The 2452-nt window shown below is 42.4% G+C and overlaps 1 pseudogene; it reads right to left on the bottom strand.

Moving 5' to 3' along the window:
• Nucleotides 1-572: 572 nt before the first annotated feature.
• On the bottom strand, nucleotides 573-1875 carry LOC103084273 (hsc70-interacting protein pseudogene; annotated as a pseudogene).
• Nucleotides 1876-2452: the final 577 nt, after the last annotated feature.

Here is a 2452-nt window from a genome sequence, read left to right on the forward strand (position 1 = left end):
CTTCCAGTCCCTACCCAGGTCCTACTGCAATACTGGTGGTCCCAGTAGTTTCATGGAAGCCAGTCATTAAAAAAAAAAAATAATAAAGCAATTAAAAAGACAAATCAAAATGCCTCAGTGACCATATATCGAACTCAAACTTTATATATTTAAATGTTACATTTTCCTCCCACTAATAAATCTTTATTTCACTCAAACTTGAACAATAAATCTTCCATACTGAAGTATCTTCCTTGCCTAATTAATTCAAAGGAAAAAACCAAAATGATTAGTAAAGAAAGATGTAGGGATTAACACACCGTTTTAATTTGTTTTAAATATTTTTAAGTTTTAAAAATTGTTTAAAAATTTTAATTTCTAGTAAGAAAACATTATCTGAATGAATACACTAATGGAAAACCACTGTAAAATGTTTCAGCTGCATTTGGGGCAGAGGGGTAGGGATTATCTTCAAAGCACCCCAGCTTTCTTCATGAGAAGGTCAGAGGTACACTGGTTTGTATTATTGCAACATCCACGAGGTGATCTAAGTTGCTTTTCCTTCAGCAGGGGCTTTATTTGTCAGAAGGGCATTATGCTTGACCTCCAAATTTGCCCGACAATTTACTGATGAGATTCATAACCTTTGGGTTGCTCTGATATATTGACATATTTCCCGGGGTTCTGAGCCACATCCTGGAAGGCCACCATAACTTCTGGATCCTGTATAGCCATACAAGTACCTCTGGATCGCTAAGAATTTCATTGAGCCCAGGCTTTCCTGCCATTCCAGGCATGCTCCCTCCCATTCCAGGCATTCCTCCAGGAAAATTACCAGGCATTCTGCCAGGAAAGCCACCTGGAAAAGAGCCATACTGAGCCCCTGATTGTCATCTGGCTTCTTCCTCCCTCCGAGCTCTCTCATGTTCTTCCCTAGCCTTCTTGACCCTTTCTATTCTTTCTTTGATCTCGTGCTCTTCACGTATTCGCTCATACTTTCTCCTGTGTTCAGCGATTTTCTGGGCCCTTAGTTGAACTTCTTTCAGCATTGCACTAGCATCTTCATCATAATCCAGCTTACAGCCATGGGCAAGATCATGGGCAGCTTTTTCCCAATGGCCCAAAAGTCTGTGTGCTTTCCCTTGCCACTTGTGTGGCTGAGCAGAATCAGGATTTATTTCAATAGCTGTGTCACAGTCTTGGAAGGCAGCATTTGGCTTCTGTAATTTGATGAAGACACTTGATCTCTTGGCATACAGAATGGCCAAACGAGGATTTAGCTTGATTGCATCTGTGAACAAGTCAATGGCTTTCTGTAGTTCACCATCATTTAGGGCATCAGTGGCAGACACTTTTTTATCTTTTGCCTGATCCATCATCTCCTCAGTTATCTCTACATTTTCATCTCCCATTTCTTGAGGGGCATCAGGGTCTGGTTCAATCACACCTTCATTGTTAATTTCTAGATCACTTTCCTCACTTGATCGTTTGTCTGTCTTTGTTTTCCTCCTCCTTCTTACTGTTTTTTCTTCCTTGGTATTTTCTTCCAATTTAGTTTTATGAGTAGCAGGTGGTATTTTACCCCCCATGCTCTCCACCCACTCCCTCAGGAAGCACATTTCCTCAGGTGTGCAGAACACTTGGGTCCTGCTTGCACATTTTCACGAAGGCTCGAAGCTCGCTCACTTTGAGGGGGTCTATGATCCGGAGGCAGCGGGAGGCAGCAGGAGGTGGCGGGCACGGCAGAGGCTGAGGCCCAATCCCAGGCCCAGGTGCTAGCTCAGCATGGCAGCGTAGAGGGGGTGGCTGCTGTGAGGCAGAACAGACTAGAACCTCCCTGGCCACTGGCTCTGCCCACCCAACGGTCTCCTGACCCTGGGTCCTTCTTCCATTCATTCCTACTCTCTACTGCTTTCCTGCACACTGGCTAGAATCTTCTAGAAGTGTGGCTGTTAATGCTGTTGCTTGCCTCTCCATGCACACCTCTCCATGCCTGCATTCTTATATTCACTCAGACCCAGTGCTCTCCTTAGGTAGGTTTATTCCTAGGTATGTTATTCTTTTTGTTGCAGTGGTAAATAGGAGTGTTTCCTTAAATTCTCTTCCAGATTTTTCATCATTAGTACATAGGAATGCAAGAGATATCTGTGCATTAATTTTGTATCCTGCTACTTTACCCAAATCATTGATTAGCTCTATTAGTTTTCTGGTAGCATCTTTAGGATTCTTTATGCATAGTATGTCATCTGCAAACAGTGAATGCTTTACTTCTTCTTTTCTGATTTAGATTCCTTTTTTTCTTCTCTGATTACTGTGGCTAAAACTTCCAAAACTATGTTGAATAATAGTGGTGAGAGTGGACAACCTTGTCTTGTTCCTGATGTTAGTTTTCACCATTGAGAACGATGTTGGCTGTGGGTTTGTCATATATGGCCTTTATTATGTTGAGGTAAGTTCCCTCTAGGCCTACTTT

This window comes from Lipotes vexillifer, unplaced genomic scaffold (genome assembly GCF_000442215.2).
Source record: "Lipotes vexillifer unplaced genomic scaffold, Lipotes_vexillifer_v1.1 scaffold1673, whole genome shotgun sequence".
NCBI lineage: Eukaryota > Metazoa > Chordata > Mammalia > Artiodactyla > Lipotidae > Lipotes > Lipotes vexillifer.